The following is a 12,017-nucleotide window of genomic DNA, read 5'->3' as shown; positions in this document are numbered from 1 at the left end:
CATAAACGAACTTGAGACTCGAGAGCAGCATATCTACTCTTGATTCTCATTCAAAAACTTGTTAAATTTCAAACATCATAATTTGTCACAACTCACAAATCACAACCATTAAGGCATCAAAACGAGTTCAATTTATGAAATGTCAACCACCATCTACGTAACACATAAACAAACACCGGGATTATAAGAAATGTATACGCACTCTAGAATCTAGAGTTCTCTTATCCAAAAACAATACAATACGCCCAAAACACGTATGTGATATTCGAGACAGGGCATTTTCTATAAATAGGCGTTGCGTTACAAACAGATACAAAATTCATCATCTAAACAAGTACCCTTAACCTTAACCCTCCTATGTTATTTCATCTTCAGCATAACAAATAACATCAATAAATTCATTAAAAATAAAAATTAAATCATACCCAAACCTCATAAATCATTCAGTCATTCAACTGTTCGAGTTCCGCCTTCAACTGTTCAATCTTCAACCCCATTGATCTCTGAATCCCACCTCTCTCCTTTTCGGGCAATTTCGAAAGCAACCGGTCATACAAATCAAGTACTTCTTTCACCACCGCACGAGCACACTCAGCTTCCTCATTAAAGTACACGGTTTCCTTTGACTCCATTGCCATTTCAATCTCTTCTCTCGCCTCTGCAAATTTAAGGTTGATTTCATCAACAACTTTGTCAGTTTCCACGTTGTATGACCGACAGATCTTGAACTGGGTGCACGAGGATTTATTATTATTATAATTAAAAGTTGTGGGGTTTTTGAAAAATGAATTGGTTGAGATGGGTTTTGAAGGGATTAGGGTTTTGGGGTTTGGAGATGAGATAAAAGTGAATCTGGTGAGGAATTTGCAGAGAGAAAGATGGGTTCTTGGATGCATATCTGTGTGTGAATTGTAAAAGATCAGGCTCCAATCTTTGTTGGTTTTTGCAGAGATTGAACTGTGAACTTTAGAGGAAGAATGAAGGACGGTTTAAGGTTTTAAGAATTGGGTTATTGGGCCGGACATCAATATTGGAATGGGCTATTAGAACTAGGTCACATAATGACGTAACCCAACCCGGAACCGATTAGGAACCGACTTGAATCCTTAAAATCGAATCGGGTTGTAACCCAATTAAACACAACTCAAATGATCAAAGCCGATCCTTTGATTTTTCAAATCGGTTCTAACAAAAGACGTCTGTACTTTTGTTGGCCCGAACTGGTTTGGGCCCAAGTGTACCTCTATCTAAATATGTATATGTACTGGTTTAGTTTTATGGTTGTCTTTTTTAAAGTTGTTTGTTAGTTGGGCTAGGGGGTTGCGTTATTGGGCCAGACATTAAAATAAAATGGGATATTAGCCTATTAGTAAAGTTGAAATCGGGCTATAACATTAATGTTGAAACCAGTTCCAACCGGTCAAATCCAACACAAACTGATTAAACCCAATCATTTGACTTTTCAAATTAGTTCCAGCTTAGAACAGTTTTGACTTTCGTTGATGAAGAGGTAGGTCCCAGCAGAGACCAGTTGGTCCCACAAGACTCACCTTGAACAGGGACGTCTGCGCAAAGGCCATCTGCTCCCGCAGGACCCACCATGCTCATAGAATCTTACGCGCAGTACGCAAGCTGTACACGCAGGGAAAGCCTCCCAATGGTGAAGTACCCCGCCTGTTCCCGCAGTTGCGGATACAAGCCATCAGGGAAGGCTACCCGCAGACAGCAGGGCTACACGCACAAGACACTAGCTACTTCAGCAGTCACGTGAAGGAATGAGCAAGGCGGGAACAATCCCGCACAAATGAGCCAGTCTGATTCTGAAAGATCTTTTGTACCATACCTACCTTTTGTACCATACCTACCAAGGTATGGATAGGACAGACGATCTGACCAGAACAGCCCATGAGCCAATCACAGGGTGACAGCTCACCGACAACAGTGCGAGGAGGAGCACCCTCTAGTACTGTTTGTCACTATTAGCCGCTGCCTACTCACCAACCCTTACTGTGGAGCATGTGCAGCCTACAGTTGGTGGAATAGTGTTACTGTTGGCCGTAACCTATTCACCAACCAGCATGGCCTGCGTACAATCCACAGTAAGTGGGACGTGCATAGTCTACAGTTGGTGGAATAGTGCAGCCGACTTTGTTACTGTTGGCCGTAACCTACCCACCAACCAGTATGGCCTGTGCGTAATCCACTGTTGGTTGAACAGGAATACTATTCAGCCGGCTGTACCTTCTAGAAAACCTACCTTCGGCTATAAATACTCCAACATCTTGGAATGGTAAGATCATCTGCTATCCAGTTATCTAGCAATCTCTTAATATACACTTATATTCAGAGCAACCTAGTCTGATTCTCACGCCGGAGGGTGGTCACAAGGAGGAACCCCCCCTTCTCAGTGACGAGCTTACGGTGTTTGTTTTGCAGGTCTCCTGAAGAACAGCCTTCTCAGCTAGACCTCATTCGTGGGAAACATTACTTAACCCCCAGATTATCTATAATCTGTACCGGGTCACTTAGTGTTTCTTCATTGGCGCCATCCGTGCATAAAAGCTAGAACTATTTTAGTTTTCACAATTTCTGAAGAAATGGTTAACGTTACTCCGGTCCAAAGGCCCGTAACTGATCAAGAAACCCCGGTAACCACCCCAGCAACTGGGGGGAACACCGGCGGTTATACAATCCTTACGAACACTACCCCGACTACCCAAGCCGGGGCAAGTGGAGTAAATATTCCATTGGGGTTCACCGATACCCAACTGGAAAAACGAACGAAGGTCCCTCGCCAAACACTAGATCAAGTGAAGGCGTGGGCCGAAGCACGGCAAAGAGAATTCCAAGCCGAATTGGATGAACGCTTGCGTTCAGCTCAACAGGCTGACGAATTCACCAGTACTCGCCAACACCTCAATATGAGCAGTGACTGCGAGTACTCAGAAGACGAGTTGGAGTCTGATACCGACGCGAACCCTCGCCATAAGGCGAAAGGGAAGCGTAAGGACACGGACGTCCAACTAAAAAGGAATTTTGGGGAAGCTTTTAAACCAATCGCGGAGAGAAACCCGCGTGACTTCTCCAAAACCTTTAGACCAACTGCTACAAATGCAGGAAGGTCAAAATTCGCAAGAGACATTGCGGAGGCAATCGCCCCGAGAAGTGCCAAACAAATGTCAAACATTGGCACTTATGATGGTCTATCCGACCCAGACGACCATCTGAACAGGTTCATTGCGGGGGCTACCGTCAGCAACTGGACGGAACCCACGTGGTGCTACATGTTCCAGATGACTCTGGTCGGAGCAGCCAGGGCATGGTTCGATCGTTTACCGATCCACCACATATATGACTGGGCGGACTTTCAGAACAAGTTCAGCCAGCACTTCAGCCAACAGAGGAAGTACACTGAAGAGCAGTGGACGATCCTCAACTGCGTGAGAGAGGAGGATGAATCTTTACTAGACTTCATCACTCGCTTCAACTCCAAAAAGCTTAGTCTCGGCAACATAAGTGAGGATCTGGTTCGCGCCGCCTTCATCCAAGGCGCCGAATACCCAGAACTTATCCGCACGTTGACGGGTAAGGATGGCATGCCATCCACATGGGATGCCATCATGACGGCGGCAAAGCGCTTTGCCGAGACGGAAAAGCAACTGGGAAGGGACCTTCCCCAGAGTACGCACCTCTACACGCAGAGGACAAGAGAGAACAATGTCCGGATCGCCCGGCAGAACAAAAAGAGGAGGCTAGGTATTTGGCAGTCAAGGGTAAACTTTGACACCTCATCCAGCTCTCGCCCTCTTGTTGGCGGAAGGGACAACACACACCCTTCAAATCGAAAACACCGGTGGACGCCACTCACAAAGAGCGTCACGGAGATATTTGCCACGGAAAAATTGCCATGGCCCAAAGCCCCATCGATCCGGCAGAAACCTAATGCGGATCAAAGCAAATCCTGTGATTTCCACGGGACAAAGGGTCATGGTACTGAAGAGTGCACATCCTTGAAGGATATTATTGAAACATTTGTTAAGGATGGAAGGCTTGCACATCTCGTGGCATCGATCAGGAAGGGAGGAAGGAATGACAACCGGTACAGAGGTAACGGACGAAAGCCCGTCGACATCAGCATCAACATGGTTCATGGCAAGGTCAGAGGAAGAAAAAGACGGGTGATAGAACCATGCGCGTGGAAGGAAGCTGAGGTGCGCTTCCCGCGAGTGCCAGGAGGCCCCAGCAAAGAAGGCCCCATCGTCATCAGAAGCCAGCTGGGGCACTACATCACCTCCCGCACTCTTGCTGACAACGGCGCTTCGTCGACAGTGATGTACAGGCAGTTCTTTGATAAGCTGGATGATGAAGACAAGGAACGCTTGGAAACGGTCTACGCTTCAATGGAAGGGTTTGATGGCAGTACAGAAACACCCCTGGGTATCCTATCTTTCCCCGTTACTCTTACTGATGGGAATCATTCACGCACAGAAGACGTGGATTTTGTCGTAATGAAAAAGCCACACCACACATACGACATCCTATTCGGAAGAGATGGGATGGCAAGATTCAACGCCGTGGTATCTTCAGTCCACGGCATGATGGGATGGCCAACAGCTGAGGGTGTAGCAATGATCTCTGGCATTCCCCAGGTATGCATTGCATCTGTCTCATCTAAACCCAAACCGAAGAAGGCTAAACCAACCGTCACTGAACCGGAAAAATGGGCCTTCAATGGCAAATACCCCGACCAGGCCGTTACTATTGGACCAACAATTGTTGATCCCACCCGCACCTTACTCAAGCGCTTACTGCAGAAAAACGCTGACATCTTTGCGTGGACACCAGCTGACATGACTGGTGTACCCCGAAGTAAGGCGGAGCATAAGCTCAAATGCGATCCGGCTGTTACACCAATCGTACAAAAGCGCAGGGTAATGGGGTCTGAACAAACTAACGCGTGTAGAACCCAAGTCAAGGAACTCCTTGACGCAGGCATCGTACGCGTTAGTAGATATCAAACATGGGTTGCAAATCCCGTAATGGTACCGAAGAATGACAAACAATGGCGCATGTGCATAGATTTCAAAGATTTGAACAAAGCATGCCCCAAAGATTGTTATCCGTTACCAGAAATTGATCTCAAAGTGGATTCGTTGGCGCCATTTCGCCTTAAATGCTTCTTGGATGCGTATAAGGGGTACCACCAAATCCACATGGCCATTGATGACCAGGACAAAACCGCATTTCGGACGCCCGATGGTACATTTTGTTATAAAATGATGCCATTCGGACTTAAGAATGCAGGGTCCACGTACCAACGACTAATGGACAAAGAGTTTCATGCCCAAATCGGGAGAAACTTGGAAGTCTATATGGATGATTTGGTCATCAAAAGCCTCGAGCCTGAAGCGATGTTGAAAGACATTGAAGAAACTTTCAACACGCTCCGAAAGATAAACATGAAGCTCAACCCGAGCAAGTGTTCATTTGGGATGGAAGAAGGGAAGTTCTTGGGAGTCATTGTTACTAAAGATGGCTTTAGAGCGAACCCTGAAAAGGTCGAAGCCATTGTTAAAATGGAATCACCTACCACCATCAAACAGGCTCAGACACTGAATGGGCGACTAGTCGCACTTAATCGCTTCTTGGCAAACCATGCGGATAAGTCGTTTCCTTTCGTGTCAACACTGAGAAACTGCTTGAAGAAAACGCACTTCCGCTGGACACCAGAAGCGGAAGCAGCTTTTCAGGAGATTCGGTCACGCCTGATCGAACTCCCAACGCTTACAGCACCACAAGCGGGAGAGGAGTTAATCCTATACCTTTCCGCAACAGATAGAGCAACCGGGGCAGTCTTGCTAGTAGAACGAAAGGGCATCCAGATGCCAATCTATTATGTTAGCCGTGTACTAACAGACGTAGAAACCCGGTACTCTACCCTCGAAAAATTGGTCTTAGCACTTATACACGCTTCACGCAGGTTAAGACGATATTTCCAGGGCCACCCAATCACCATTCTCACCAACTTCAAACTCTCAAATGTTCTAGGCAAACCCGAATTATCGGGACGTCTAGCCAAATGGGCAATTGAATTGGGAGAATATGCAATTAGGTACAAGCCAAGACCAGCCATAAAAGGCCAGGTCTTGGCCGATTTTATTGCAGAAGTCCCCGTTTCGCGGGAAAAAGAATGCCAGGAGGAGGCTCAACCCTCCCCAGCACAGGACGTCAATGATGTCTGGCGACTCTACACTGATGGAGCAGCCAGTAACGAGGGTTCAGGCGCAGGGTTAAAACTAACCAACCCAGCAGGCCAAGAATATACTTACGCTATTCGGCTGGACTTTCCAAGCACGAATAACGAAGCCGAATATGAAGCATTCTTGGCCGGTTTGAGAATTGCGCGTAAGATGGGAGTGAAAAACTTAGAAGCCCACGTGGATTCCATGCTGGTGGCCAACCAAATAAATGGAACATACACGGCTGTGAATGACACCATGGCCCTGTACCTCGCCCAGGCAAAAACCCTTATGCGTGATTTTAGTGATTGTAAAGTCATACACGTCAAGCGCAGCGAAAACAAATCTGCGGATGCGTTAAGCAAGCTTGCATCACTAGCCTTCACCCACTTGGGAAAGGACATCCGCATTGAACTCCTCGAAGCACCATCAGTCCCGCACAAGGAAATTTGTGTCATCCAGAACAATACAGAAACATGGATGACACCAATAATAAATTACCTTGCAGCAGGGATACTACCAGAGTCAAAAACACAGGCAAGAAAACTACGCTGTAAAGCACTGAATTATCAACTCGTCAATGACATCCTATACAGACGTAACTTTCTTGGCCCACTCTTGAGATGCGTGGACAACCAAGATGCCGACTACCTCCTAAGGGAAGTACACGAAGGCATCTGTGGGGTACACGCAGGCCCCCGCGCTGTTGTAGCCAAGCTAAACAACGCGGGATACTTTTGGCCGGGGATGCATACGGATGCACTGGCATACATCAGAAAATGCAGGTCTTGCCAGCTTTACGCACCTAACACGCATCGCCCAAAAAACGAACTGGTTCCAGTCACTTCTTCGTGGCCATTTCAGAAGTGGGCCATCGATGTGACAGGCCCATTTCCTACAGCAGCAGGAAATGTTCAGTTCCTAGTGGTAGCCATCGACTACTTCACCAAGTGGATAGAAGCAAAACCTTTAGCCCAAACAACCGCAAAGCATATCAAAAAATTTATTTGGGAATTTATAATTTGTCGTTTTGGACTTCCACAGAATTTGGTGAGCGATAACGGCACCAACTTTGCTGACAAGAAGCTACAACAGTGGCTGAAAGAACTTCAAATCACCCACACCTTTACCTCAGTGGCACACCCGCAAGGTAATGGTGAGGTGGAGAGAGCAAACAAGAGCATCGTCGAAGGCATCAAGAAAAGACTTTTGAAACACAGATCCGGCTGGGTGGACGAGCTTCCGCACGTCCTTTGGGCAAACAGAACGCTGAAGAAGGCCAGTACGGGGGAAACCCCGTTCAGCCTCACTTATGGCACGGAAGCCATGGTCCCGGTCAAAATTGGTCTACCCTCACCAAGGGTCTTGAGTCAGCCAGAAGACAATGATGCGGAAAGACGGTTGGATCTTATGCTAACCGAGGAACGCAGAGACTTAGCCGCAGTGCGTGAAGAGAATTACAAACGACAAATGCAAAAGTACTACAACACGCGGGTAAAACTCTGCAACTTCAAGGAAGGAGACTACATACTGCGTAACAACGAGGCTTCGAACCAAGAACGCCCAGGAAAGTTGGCCCCAGTCTGGGAAGGGCCATATGTTATCAAACAAGTTCTGGGAAAGGGCGCATACCGGCTCGAAAGGCTCGATGGCACTCCCATCCCAAGAACATGGAATGGAGCTCAATTACGCAAATGTTATATGTAGATCAATTCCAAAACTTGTAAAGAAAAGGCCAAGAGCCACTTCTAATGGAAATGATTCTCCTTTCATAATGTGTTTACCTTTATTCTTATGAACTCCCCACTGGTGCCGGTGTTTACCACATAAAGGGGGAGAAGTAAGTCGTTACGTGTGGAAGGCGGCAAAACCCGCATAAACACAACGTTAAAAATAAGGGAAACCTACACGCAGGTATGATGTAAGTAAAGTTTAGCCATCCTTGTAAGTGCAAGTGACGGTCTTATCCGCACAATCACAAATAAGGAAGCAAAACTTTAAACTATCATTTACCACGTTCAAAGGTTATCCTAAAAAAAAAAAAAAAAAAATTACAAGGAAAAAAGGAAACCCTACACGCAGGTCAGGTATGGGTAAAGTTTAGCCATCCTACCAAGTACAAGTGACGGTTCTATCCGCACAATCACGAAGGAGGAAGCGAAACTTTAACCCACTATCAACCACGTTCAAAGGTTAACTTATCCTAAATACTTAGAAATGAGGAAAACCTGCACGCAGGTCAGATAAAGGTTAAAGTTTAGCCATCCTATCAAGTGCAAGTGACGGTTCTACCCGCACAATCACGAAAGAGGAAGCGAAACTTTAACCCATCATCAACCACGTTCAAGAGGTTAACTTATTCTAGAACACTTGGAAAATTGCTAACTTAAACTAAGTATGCAAGTCATGAGTTTATAAAGCAAGGAATCCAAAGAAGGAAATAACAATCTTATACGCAAAAAAGATTTACATTTCAATAATATATTACAAGAATGATCGGGTTACTACCCGCCTAGAAGAGAATCTATACAAGTTTAAGCAATGGAAAGGGATCTTCGGGGTCAAGCTTCAGGGCCACCTCCACTAGGACCCGCTCCGTCAGAAGAACGGGGTGGTTCGAGGAAAGCTTTGAGGACAGCTAACCCATCATCAGCAACAGCTACTTCATCCACCTTTTCCACCACTGGATGCGGGAAGGCGGCGTATTGGTTCAATGCTTGGTCGTAAATGGCTTCGGTATCCACATCGAACAAAGGGAAGTTGGAAGGCGGGACGCCTTTCTCAACAAACCCTAGACCAAGCATGAAGCCGGCCTTTTCCCCATCATCATGAGAAGCGTTGAGGGCTGCGGTCATAGCATCATCGTAGGAGGTCTCTGAAAAGACCCGACGCACAACCTACAAAGAAAAAAAAAATATATACAAGTATTAGAACCTTTTCTTACAAAAGAAATGCGTGAAGATAAATCTAAACATACCTGAGGCAACGCTTCTCGAAGAAGCCATTGGAGGGCAGCTTGAGCTTCGGTATGGGCGCGTTCGGCTTCGCTCTTGTTAAGGTTGGCAAGTAAAACTTCCTTAGCGGCAGCCTCTTCGACGCCCTTAAGCTTCCGCTCGGTTTGGTCAAGCACCCCCCTCTGGTCCAGGATTTCCTGGAGTTTCTTGGCATCTTCCATTGCCAAGGCATCATGAGCGCGTTGGAGAGCCTCTAATTTGCCTTTCAGCTCCTAATTCTCCAAACGCAGAGGCTCAACAACGGCTTCAGCCTGGGCAGCCCTCTCGGTTGCATTTCGCGCAGTTTCCCTGGCCAGCCGAAGCTGTTCATTCACAGCTTGGGCAGCCTTGGAACGGGCCTCGAGTCGCGCCTGAACTTCAACCTCGAGGGCCTTGAAGGCCTTCTCCTTGGCGGCGGCAGCTGCCGCCAGCTGTTGGTTCTCCTCCCGGAGAGCACGCGCTTCAGATACGTCTTTGGCGCGAGCTGCTTTCAACTTGTCGTTTTCACGACAAAGCAGCTCGATGCGCGGCTGCATCCGGGCCTGGAGAACCCGAAGCTCATTGGTTAGCCTACCCTCCTGGTAGCTAGCCATGGCTTCCCCCAACGCACCATGAGGAGCAGCGTGGCGAGCCCAGTCCACGCACTCCACAGGGGTACGAAGGGTTGTTCCTCGGCGTATGTTCCATCGTGGAACATACACTTCATTGGAATCCGACACTGCAAAAGAAACAAAGACAGTAAGGAAAAGATGATAAAAAAAAAGGGCAAAAACAAAGGAACCCTACGCACCTGTAGGGTCAATGACAGGCCGATATCCGCCAAACCCATCACCTGAACCTAAAGGAAATCCATCCAACAGGTCAGGCAGATGGGAAGGTGGCAAAGATCGGCGGGAAGCCCTGCGCGTACCTGATGGTCCGGCTGTCGGTGCCGGTGGCGCGGGCATGGTGGCAGCCGCCGTGGTTGCCGTTGTGGTCTCCGCCGCGGTCGCCGCCTCCTTAAAAGCAGCAGTAACCGCCGGTTCCGTGAAGGATGCTGTAAAAATCGCACTCACGGCCGGCGGTGACGTCATCTCGGCCGGAACAGTTGGCTCGACGGAACGAGCAACTGGACCAGCGGATGCAGGCGCAGGCGACTGGGTCGACGCCTCAGGAAGGCTGACCGAGCCTACCGTCATTGGCAAGGAGGTACTCCCCTGCGTTTCACCCCGGATTGCGTCAACATCCACGCCTGCACAAAGAAGAAAGTGTTAAAAGAAAATTATGAAGTGACAAATCTACAAAGGCATTATGATTATACTTACGGGTTTTCTTGACCATGAACGTACGGACGGGCGGGGAGGAACCCGATGGAGCCGGCCTCTTGGCACCGGTCACCGTCGTCTTCGTGGGTTCTCCGGAGGTAACGGTCGTAGCCTCCGGAGCAGTGGTCTTCTCACCACCGGGCTTCCCCGCCACATCTTCACTATCTGACTCCGTGTCAGATAGAACCACTGGATCAGCTGTGGAGGCCTTCTCCTTCCCCTTCACGCCGGCAGCAGTCTTCTTCTTCCGCACAAGGGGAGGACCATCTGCGGATTCCTCAGAAGAAGATAGGATGTAAGGATTTCCAACAGCGGGTACAGCATTGAGGGGTTCGGGATAAAATATCTCCTTACCTGGCCGCCGGTGGCTCAGGATCTCTTGGCCCGGCGGATAGACCTCCACAAACCTATCCGCTGTTTGCTCCAGGATGGGCAACTCATTGTCGTCCAGAGCACGAGTGCCCACCCGCACGGGACTGTCAGCCTCCCGCGGGAACAGGAGCGACTCCAAATTATTCCCCTCTGAAAGAAAAGAAACAGTTAGAAAATAAACTAATATCAGCAAGAAAGACAAGACATACCATAAGGAATAGAGTTCAAACCGTATTCGAGAAGGATAGGAAACCGAGACGCATCCTTCCATACCCGGCTCATCCCCAGCAGCACCATCCCGGACTCCGCAAACCGGTAAACCGGAGATTGGACCCGGGATATCTTCGCGAACCATTCCGCCTCCTGGTAGCTGGAAGCGTGAAGGCTCGGAAGCGCTTGACCCTTCTTGAACTTCATAGCAATGGGGATGGCGCGGGCAGAGATGTAGAAGAACTCCCGCTTCCACGATCGGAGACTGCGCTCGGTCACGCAGATCTTTAAACCCTTAATACGGGTTGTCAGGGTGTACCACCCTCGGAGACTGCGCTTGACCAAATCGCTTGGACATAGAACCCAATTTATACACCTCTAATTAAATATGCATCACACAGTCAGGGTAGGCTGTTGTCCAAAATAAGCGAGTCAGTTCACCAAGCCACATGCTAAGTGGGATTGTATACAAGCCTTGTACAAGTCAAATTCCAACTTGGATTAAAGATTACGAATCAAGCCCGCTCAACTCGTATTATTATGAGTTCAAACCCGAGTTCATTTTACCTCGACCCGACTCGACCCGACCCGACCCGACCCGACCCGACCCGTTAAACCTCACCCAATGACCCCAATCAAATAGATCCTCATACACTCTTCTAGTGCATAGGTTTCCTTGACATTTTTTCACCTCTAATTATTGGGATATTATTTCTTGTTGTATGAATTCGTTATTATTATTATTAATCCAATTTTTATACGGATTTAGGGCTCAATTCTCTACTATTTTCATTTTCGATAACATCTGCCAATCAATCCCAATTGTTAAACCTGAAACAACAAACCCTAAATATTATTAGTTTCTCGATTGAAGCTAGCTAGTAATTGATGCTTTTACG

Source organism: Bidens hawaiensis, unplaced genomic scaffold (genome assembly GCF_021521415.1).
Source record: "Bidens hawaiensis isolate Kalapana, Puna unplaced genomic scaffold, B.hawaiensis_p1.1 tig00016463_1, whole genome shotgun sequence".
NCBI classification, from domain to species: Eukaryota; Viridiplantae; Streptophyta; class Magnoliopsida; order Asterales; family Asteraceae; genus Bidens; species Bidens hawaiensis.
The sequence above is the reverse complement of the archived record's forward strand: the minus strand, read 5'-3'. Positions refer to the sequence as shown.